The sequence below is a fragment of the Arvicola amphibius genome, chromosome 4 (assembly GCF_903992535.2).
Source record: "Arvicola amphibius chromosome 4, mArvAmp1.2, whole genome shotgun sequence".
Lineage (NCBI taxonomy): Eukaryota > Metazoa > Chordata > Mammalia > Rodentia > Cricetidae > Arvicola > Arvicola amphibius.
This window is the reverse complement of record NC_052050.1, coordinates 129,789,795-129,799,190: the sequence shown is the minus strand read 5'-3', so window position 1 is coordinate 129,799,190 and position 9,396 is coordinate 129,789,795. Positions and strand designations below refer to the sequence as shown.

The 9,396-nt window shown below is 38.8% G+C and overlaps 1 pseudogene; it reads right to left on the bottom strand.

Annotated features, from left to right (window-relative positions):
* Positions 1-8,366: 8,366 nt before the first annotated feature.
* Positions 8,367-9,193, bottom strand: LOC119811612 (annotated as a pseudogene).
* Positions 9,194-9,396: the final 203 nt, after the last annotated feature.

The following is a 9,396-nucleotide window of genomic DNA, read 5'->3' as shown; positions in this document are numbered from 1 at the left end:
CCTCCTCATCCAGCACTTCACTCACTTTCCCCAGATGTGGTATTTATTCCTCCTACCTAATGCACAACACATGCACACACACAAACAACACACAACAAATCCTAAAAACCAACCACAACAAAATCACACTCATCTCAAAGGCCTAAAGCCACTTCCACTGTTGTGGAAGGTAAACTCCACATCTTTTAACCCATGTCCATATCCGGTAGCCTAGGTACATACTCATGCTAAGGCCTAGAAGACACTACTTACTTTCATCACAAAAGGGATACGTATTAAAAGTACTATTGGGAATAAGTAGTTACATAACTGGTTTATATGGAAGTCATTCCAAAAAAAAAAAAGAAAAAAGAAAGCAAAAACACTTCAAAACCTGCTGACCATATAAACACATTCTCTTACCTCAGGATAGTCCAGAACACAGTGCAGGTCCCGGCAGGAAGGTTGTGTAGCGAACAGCCTTCCAGATCCATGGACAACCTTCCAGATCCAGGACAGCCTTCCAATCCATAGACAGCCTTCCAGATCCATAGACATCCTTCCAGATCCATGGACAGCCTTCCAGATCCATAGACAGCCTTCCAGATCCATGGACAGCCTTCCAGATCCACAGACAAGCCTTCCAGATCCTGGACAGCTCCCAGATCCACCTGCTCTCGCATGTCATTTTCCCACCTTTGGCAAAATCTTAACTTTCATTCCAACCACCCTTCCACCTCACCTTCCTGTTTTACTTGACCTGTTTCAGATGGTTCTTGCCTCTGACCTTGACTTAGACCTGTATTTTATTTTCCATCAGACTTGACTTTGTGTGCTGGTTCAAAACCTTTGGTTTCACTCCTCAGCCATGATTCGGTTTCTGCTCACTGTCAAGTCATAGCAATAAATACTGATATAAATCTATCCACACCAGCGCTCAGGACACTGCACAGCGGCAGCAGAGATAGCAACTCTTACAGGCAAAACCCAAAGGAATATTATTTATGAGACAGCCTACTCTACCAGATATAGTCTGATTCATCTCCAAAAGTAATTAACTCAAAGCATCTCCAGTGATGGGAGTGGGAGAAATATAGTAAAAATTCAGAATCGGCTGGACATGGTGGAATCGCACGGAATCCCAACACCCAAGAGGCTGAAACAGGAGGATCTCACGAGTAAGGCCAGGCTGGGCTTTATATGTCCAAAGATAGCCTGGGCTACAAGGCATGGCCTTTTTTCCAAACAAGAAAACCAAACCGGAATGAGATTAAATTTTCACTACTTTCATTGGTAGTCAGTTATTACAGATATGAATTACATTTAAAGACTCTTGTTTATTCTTGGTTTATTTTTTATTATATTGCCACTAAATAATAATATTTAAACTGAAGAAATTGGGGGTGGACTATTTATTAATCTTACTTAATTTCCAGACAACCACTTTGCTCTTTTATTCAATCAATAATAGGCAATAATTTCTTATACAGAATTCAGAGGGGAATTCAGCAAACTCAACAGATTACTGACTGAAGTCACTCGCTTTTAATGTACTAAAATACGATTAAATAGAATCCTCTTTTTTAACTAAATTATGTACGGAGAAAGTAAGCTGTAACTGGTTTTATTATTTACATATGGGTTTTTCTCTAGCATTAAAACTTTGTTTTGGTGATTTTTCCAAGCATTGAGAAAGAGCAGAAACCTATTATGCTCTTCCAAACGCATGCAGTTCATAAACACAGGAGTTGGTGCACACTGGAACAGACTACAAAGACAAAATTCCATTCTCACGCAAAAGTTAATGGATTTCTGCTGACTGTATTCCAGTTTCAGTCTTGAACAGTGAATGTGATGATGACAAGAAATGATTCCATCTTCTACAGTATATATAATAATAATCATAAGAAAGAATCATGTACTATCTTTCTAATAGGAAAGGATTAAATCTATTATTTAGACTAGACAAAGAGGGTTTCTTTTATGGGTTTTAGAAGTGTATAAAAAAGAAAGGAAGAGAGACATGTCAGTGGTCCCTCCCCTCAAACACACACACACACACACACAGAGAGAGAGAGAGAAAGAGAGAAAGAAAGAAAGAGAGAGAGAGAGAGAGAGAGAGAGAGAGAGAGATTCTTCATAATATGTCAGTAAAGACCAATTTTATTTTTTGTTTTAATGAAGGGCAGCAAAGTTGTATAATTCAAATCAAGCTTTTTTCCAAAATGAAAAATCATGTTTAAATCATCTCATGAAAAATCTGCACCAAATTTTAAAATTCATTTCAATCTTTCTATTACTTTTTACAAATGTTTCGAACTTTGGCATTTTATTTGCTTTTACCAGCCACTTCATCAAAATGAAATAGGGGCTGGAGAGATGGCTCAGTGGTTAAGGGCACTGCCTGCTTTCCCAGAGGACCTAGGTTTGATTCTCATCACCTATGGTAGTTCCAAACCTTCTGTCACTCAAGGTCTAGGGAATCCGGTGACCTCTCTGACATCAGACACATGCATGGTTTGCAGACAGGTAGGTATGCAAGGCAAAACACTCATGCACAGAATAAATTATTTCCATTTTTAATAAAATAATAAATAAATAAATAAAAGCAAATGGCCACATATTTTTAAAACTAGTGAAATATAATTAAAATGAAAAAGTTGACTCTATTGTTTGTTCTACCCAAAACTAATGGTTTCATGACATATAAAGACGGACCAGCAACAACCAAATCAGAGTTCCCTAGTCTAAAGACCACTTTCAGCATTTTGCAGATTTGTCAAATAAGGTACAGGCATATATAGAAAAATTATCTAATTGGATTTATAATTGCCCCTCATAAACATAAAGCATAAATGACTATCGGAAGTAAGTGCTTTCAATTGATAAGCAGCATAAATCACTTCTGAGAATGGCTGAAGGGGAAGGAAGTGCAAACTCCATTTCATTTATTTTTTACATCTACAGGAACAAAAAGAAGTTTCCTTTGTATTTGCTCAGAGTTTGTTGCAATGAACTGGGAAAGGCAGACAAATATGAAAAAAAGGAGGAAACTGAGGCACAGGAAGAGTTTTATAGAGGGAAATGAGAGTAGGGGACGCTTAGAGGGAGGCAGAAAACCGGTGTTGGAGGAAAGGAATCTTCCCTGGCCTAGGGAAAGCTCCAGGGTTTCCAGGGAAGGAACAGTAAGTCTGGGAGAGTGAGGCCAAGGTGCAGGTGAACTAAGGTTGCTAGAGAAGATAAAATCCCTCAGCCATTTCTCAGAGCTGCCCCAAGAGAAAGAGGCTTGTGTCTGAGTTCGGCAGTTGGTTATTTACACTGTCTGGTGACAGACCCTTGGTGGTTGTTTGGTGAGTTGCCTGGGAAAGGGCTTCATCAGTGACTGTATTCCCTCGGAAATACACCGGGTCCCCCAAAATGATCAAGAGTCAGAAAGATACCTGTTCTCAGATTGCCAGTCTAGCTCAGCATATCAATGCGCCACACTCAAGGCTGTCGAGATTTCTGGCCCCCAACCTACCAGGTTACATTCTTAAATATGATTAAAATAAATTGGGATAAATGATATGTTACATGAAAGGAACTTCTGGATACTTATGATTTATAAGAAAATATTAAGTCATGGTCAGCTTGATAAATTAATTTACAATTTAAAGTCTATAATGGAAATAACATCTAAGGGGGAGAATTTTGATGAAAATATCCAGAGTAGAGTAAAGGTATTTTAAGACTAGATTTTAGGATTAGTACTTTCAGTTTTCTTCTTCACCTTCTGTTTATCTTCTGTCTCTGGCAACACGAGCAATAGTCCTTCCTAATGAGAATGAAAAGGACAATCTTCATAAGAATAACCTTCATTATAGGATTTCAGTAAATTGGCCACATTTGATATGTATTCTTCATCTACTTCAATGTGGTGTTCATGATTGAAAAGAACTAAACTATCTACATACACTGTATGTTAGCACTACTAATATTATAAACAAATATTGTTCATTGCACAACCTCTAGCCTGTGAACATTTCTAGAGGACTGTAAGTTTCTATTTTTTTTCCCAGACAAAAATCTCCCTAGGCAGCTAAGGCTGGCCTTGGACTCACCTTCCTATCGTCTTCTTGATTGCACTACACAAATGCTACGGAGACAAGCAGGTGCTGGCATGCCTGCTAAGTTTCCACATTCATGAGGGCAAGATTTTGTCTCCAAATAAGTTGTTTCTTTGATCCTAAATGGAAAGCTAAGCAAAATAAAGAATTATGAGACTGTATTACATTGTATCATTGAATCTAGAAGCACAATATGGGGTAAATTGTTGTTGCTGTTGTTGTTGTTGTTGTTGTTGTTGTTGCTACTGGCTTGTTTTGTTTTTGCTCTTTTGGTTTTTCAAGAAAGGATCTCTCTATGTAGCTCTGGATGTCCTGGAACTCATTTTGTAGGCCAGGCTGTCCTTGAACTCACAGAGATCCACCTGTTTCTTCCTCTCAAGTGCTGGGATTAAAGGCACACACACCACACTCAGAAGGAGTCAATCTCTTTAAATGCTTTTGAATTATGAAGGTGAGCATCCCACTAGCAAGTATCGATAGGTTGTCACTTCAGATACGTGATGTCTTTTACTAGGCACTTGAGACTTCAGATAATAAATAGAATTCTGTGGTTTTTCTCCAGTGAATCATATGCCTATATTTAACTGTTGGCCAGAGCTGAAAATCCCACAGGAGTTTCTTCTTTAAGTATATTAAAATACACACTGGGGAGTTTAAAATGTTTCCCATTGCTGCTTGGATCAGTGAATGAGGACCAAAATTAGTGATGATTATAGTAAATGGTGCTGTGGGACGATGGTCCTGTACCCTATAAAGTCTTGTCACTTGTATTGGTTTAATAAAATGCTGATTGGCCAGTAGCCAGGCAGGAAGTATAGGCAAGAATAGGAGAATTCTGGGAAGAGGAAAAGTTCAGACTACAGTCATCACCCAGATGCAGAGGAAGCAAGATGAGAATGCTTCACTGATAAAAGATACCGAGCCATGCGGCTAACACAGACAAGAATTATGCATTAATGTAAGTTGTAAGAGTTAATTAATAATAAGCTGGAGCTAATAGGCTGAGTAGTTTATAATTAATTTAGGGCTGTGTGTGTTTCTTTGGAACTGAATGACTGTATAACTGGGCAGCACAGAAACTTCTGTCAACAATTGGCACTAACATGGCCTACTAAATCCACTTAAAACCAGAGAGTTTATAAATGTTTGTTTATATTTAAAGGGAGATATGCTATAGAGATGAATACTTTGCACTGATATGGATCTTGGCTTATTGATACAAATTTAAGGTCAGTTTTGTTATATATATTTTTCTGCTCTTAATTAAGGTATCGTGGTTTGTGCAGCTCATTTTAAAATGTAATGTAAATTAAGAAATACAGGTTAATATATAGTCAATAATAGTCAAGCTTGTAGTCATTTTAGTTAGGTTTTCTAGATGTACAGAGATATATTTCAGACAGATAGTTATTCTTCAAACCTTTCAAAGACTAACATAATATGGCATTTAAAATGTTTAAGAACTTAGGTCTTTTCATGACAATAAGATACATCTGCTCCTGGCAGCACCAATCTACTTCAAGAGGATGATGGGCATTGGAGGGGTTCCTTATGGAGTTTGCTAGCCATTTGAGCACGAAACTGCTCTTGCCTGAACTGCTTGGTGTTATGCTATGTGAACTGGACATGCAGAACCCACAGAAAAATGACTGCTAAACTTGCCTAAAGGTGAGATGGTCCTTTGGGGTTGCTGCTTCATGAAAGACTCTGTCAAACATTTTGCAGGATGCCGGAGAAAGTGACAAACTGCCATTAGAGGTGGAACTGTCTTTGAAATTTCCTGCTTCATGGAAACGTCTGCTGGATACTATGGGCCTGTAGGCTGAAGATGGATTCTCCAATGTTACAAAAGAACTTTGGATGACTGTCCAGGTAGTGAGCTGTCTCTGTCAATTCTAGAGTTTTGGAAGTTGTTTACAATATACTTCCTGATTACTTAGGTAATATTATATCCTTCTGGAATCTTTGATGGATTTGAAGAACAGAAAGTTATAGTTATACTTTCCCTTAGTTATGAAAAGATAAAATAGACATAAATATTGTAACTATAATTCTTGCTTGATAACTTTTCTTACATGTAATTTTACAGTGTTAAAGTTAAAACCTTTCTTTTTCTTTAGACAGCAAAGGGGAGATGATATGGTAAGTCTTTCTGTCTATATGTTGCTTTTATTTGTTAATGAATAAAACTGTTTCAGCCAGTGGCTTAGCAGAATAGGACAAAGTAGGAATTCCAAGCAGATAGAGGAGGAGAGAGCAGGAGGAGTCAAAGAGAAGCCATGGAGCTGCTGCAGGAGACAACACAGGAGACAGATGCAGTGTGGAACCTTACCAGTAAGCCACAACCACATGGTGATATATGAATTGATAGAAATGGGTTAATTTAAGATATAAGACCTAGCTAACAATATGCTTAAGCTATTGGCCAAACACTATTGCAGCTAATATAGTTTCTGTGTGATTATTTCGAGTGTGGATGGCCGAAAAACAAACTAGTGGCCTCCAAGTACAGACTGGGGCTGTAGCTTAATGCAAGTGCTTGTTTAGCCTGCCTAAGGCCCTGCATTCAACCCCTGGCACTGCAAATAATGAATGCTGTGTGTATGAATGGCTGATGAGTGAATGAAAGAATGAATGAATGAATCAATGAATCAATGAATGAATGAATGACAAATAGTGTGAAGAGATAAGCATCTTCATTGTCTTTTATTTCCAATCTGCTGTTTCACCTTTAGTCTTTGCATAGAGTACCATTCACCTCAAAGCAAGGAGTGAATGATTATTTTCTTCTTTCTTTCCTTTTCTCTTTTCTTTTCTTTCTTTTTTTCTTTTCTTCCTTTTTTTGCTGAGTTATGTCTTATTGGTAGAAAACAGAAAGAAAAGAATTCGATCATCATGTACTTTGTACATAATAGTAGTTAGACCAGGAAGAATTACAATGCCTGGTGAGGTTATGAAAAGGCTGTGGAGGGAGCTGATGGTTTCATCTCAGCCCAAAACTTGTTTCCCTGGACAGTTTTGAAACATATTTGAAAACTACGCTTCCTGGAAAAAAATAAAAGCTAAGCTAGTAATCATTTAATCTAGTCTCCAAGTTAAACAAGTACCCAGAAAACTAATTTGTAGAAATAAGGACAAATTAATAATGTGATTTGCAATCATAATAAGACTAAAGCAGAAACAAAAGCACAGGGAAAGCTCCTGCTGCCCCCAAACTCCCAGGATATCCTATTAATGTTGTGTTACAAGAAGAACTGACAGGAAAATCAAAATTTTGTTTGCAAGTATATAAAATCTGATAAAATATGATAAATAGTTCATTCTAATGGTCACTCTTGATTTCCCATAAATATATCTTGAAAGCAAATTATGCAGATTGTTTTATGAATTTAAAAGAAGGAAAAATAACCCTGCTATAGGGGAGAGAAATGATGTCATCTTTTTACCCTTGTCTTATTGGGGGTTGGCAGACTAACAGGAGAAATGCATAATGAATTGATTTGCTATGACAGGGAAGGGTTGGGAAAATGTACTAGCGGCCCTGGAAACTCTGTATTTCTGTGCTTCTGTCTGGTGGAAAGAGACGCCTGTAGAAGTATGACTGGATAAATAGGGATCCAATCTAAGCCTAGGTACCTGGAGGAACTTAGCCGGGCTAGTTAGTTCAGTCTGTTTTCCAGTTTCAGGAAGAGGGTGGTGGTTCCCCTGTGAACTGAGGGTATTGCAGCCCAATTCCAAGTGAAGTACATCACTGAACCTTTCATGTGTTTTCAGGAGAGAAAGTTAGGAGAAGGCTGGAGAAAGCTCTCCTGGGCAATGACAATTTCTCCATTTCCTTCCATTGAAAACAGCCAGTCTACCAATGTGCCGTGTTTCCTATCCTCTACCATTATGAAATAATGGCAATTATGCTAAGCTGTCATCTAAAACCACTTACTCTTTCAGATCCTCAAACGTGCCTTTTGCTGGCATTATTAAGAATGCAAGTCATTTTTTATAACAGGATTTCATAACAGAAGATAAATATCATGAGTCTTTTGATGCAGATGAATCCTCATGGTTGCAGACAAGTTCACATGTGGGGGTTTCTTCTAGGGTAGGAAAGCCATGCCAGGAAAGTTCCATGGAACCCTCATGATATTCTCGGCAGCTAGACAATGGCTTACCTTTCTGGCCACTGTTTTGTTTTTTTTTTTTTTTTTTTTTTTTTTTTTCAGTTTTGCCAAGCTGTGACTGTTTTATTAAACTGACCAGATTACAAAAATACCATGAGCAACAACCTTAGTTCCATCCGTCTAATAAGCCTGTTATCTGGTCTTCCCTATTGCCAGCATCTCCACCTTCCACAAATGAGTTGTTCTTCTTCTTCATTCCACCTTGTGGAGAAGATAATTTGAAGGGCCACAGGAAGTTATTCGCTTCCTTGAAGCGTTTTCCCAAACTGTATAGATCTCATGAATTAGATCCTCCATGCAGATGATGCCGTATTTACCAAGAGATCGAGCAATCAAGGAATTATCTGTCAAGGCAATTCTCTTCTTATGAAATTTTTGCCATAGCCGCGTTTTGTAAGATGAGCTCATTACTGACTTCAGATTGGGGTACCCCCATGCAATGTATGGTTTCACAATCCTCAGCATGTTAATTGAAGCCTGTTGAGCTTGACAAAGTTGCCGTTGAAGATCTGCCGAGGAGAACGGAGAGCTGCAACACCTTGCGCACCTTTGGGCTCACACCATTGATACCTCGGATTCTGATGACGAAGGCCAGCTTCGGTTCTGCGGGCACATAGAAGTTCCAGCTTTCCTTGCCATCCTGGCCATCCGAATCTCCGTCCGATACATCTGCCTGTACTCCTTGTGATAGTGCTTTGCTCTTCTCATAGATGAGCTTCCTCTGGGCCTTCGCAGCGACTTCAGGGCAATCTTTCTTCCGAAGGTGCTTCACCTTCAACGCTGCGAAATTCCTTCGCTTTTTCTTCAGCGTTTCTTTCTGGCACAGAAGGAACTTCTTTTTCTTCAGGGTTCCTGATGGCAGCAGAACCTTCTTTTTCTTCTGGGTTCCCCGGTGCAGCAGGAACCTTTTTCTTTCTCCGGCACAGCCTCCATGGTTCCAGGCAGAAAAAAAAAGACGGCCTGGCCACTGTGTCTTGTACATAAAAGGTAGAATTGTTCTAAACCAAAACACCAGATCTTTGCCTTTTAAAACCATAGTTTTTACAGTAGTGTGGATGGTTTTACCTGAGTTCATCAAAATCAGTGGCTATATGCAGCACATCTGGCCGCCTTTCCTGAGAGCTTCCCAGGGGGGC